Source organism: Penaeus monodon, chromosome 32 (assembly GCF_015228065.2).
Source record: "Penaeus monodon isolate SGIC_2016 chromosome 32, NSTDA_Pmon_1, whole genome shotgun sequence".
Lineage (NCBI taxonomy): Eukaryota > Metazoa > Arthropoda > Malacostraca > Decapoda > Penaeidae > Penaeus > Penaeus monodon.
In genome coordinates this window covers 27623317-27623633 of record NC_051417.1, presented here as the reverse complement: position 1 = coordinate 27623633, position 317 = coordinate 27623317, and the positions used below count along the sequence as shown (strand labels likewise).

The following is a 317-nucleotide window of genomic DNA, read 5'->3' as shown; positions in this document are numbered from 1 at the left end:
GGATTCACTTAACTGCCCCACCGTGAGCAGAATCGTCTTGCCCATTCATACCCGAATACCCGCGTAACCGCACCACACCCGTGTCCCCAGTAACCTACCGCAACAACCACAACTACCTGACAACTATTCACCGCTTAAGAAACATTTTGTCACCGTAACTTCGCACTTCGTAAATACTGACCTGGACTTGGCCTTCGTTAATTGATCTCACCTGCCGTGTCACTCCCGCGGCCAGACACTTGTCACCCTGTCACCTGTCAATCACGTGTAATAGCTGACGCCTCCCCGTTGCCCTTTGGACCTGAAGAGGTTGTCAC

The 317-nt window shown here is 52.4% G+C and overlaps 1 protein-coding gene across 1 annotated transcript in view; it reads left to right on the top strand.

The window, feature by feature from the left end:
• The window catches only part of LOC119593779, a gene marked incomplete in the record, with an annotated part of 15242 nt that overhangs the window by 4993 nt on the left and 9932 nt on the right, over nucleotides 1–317 (top strand).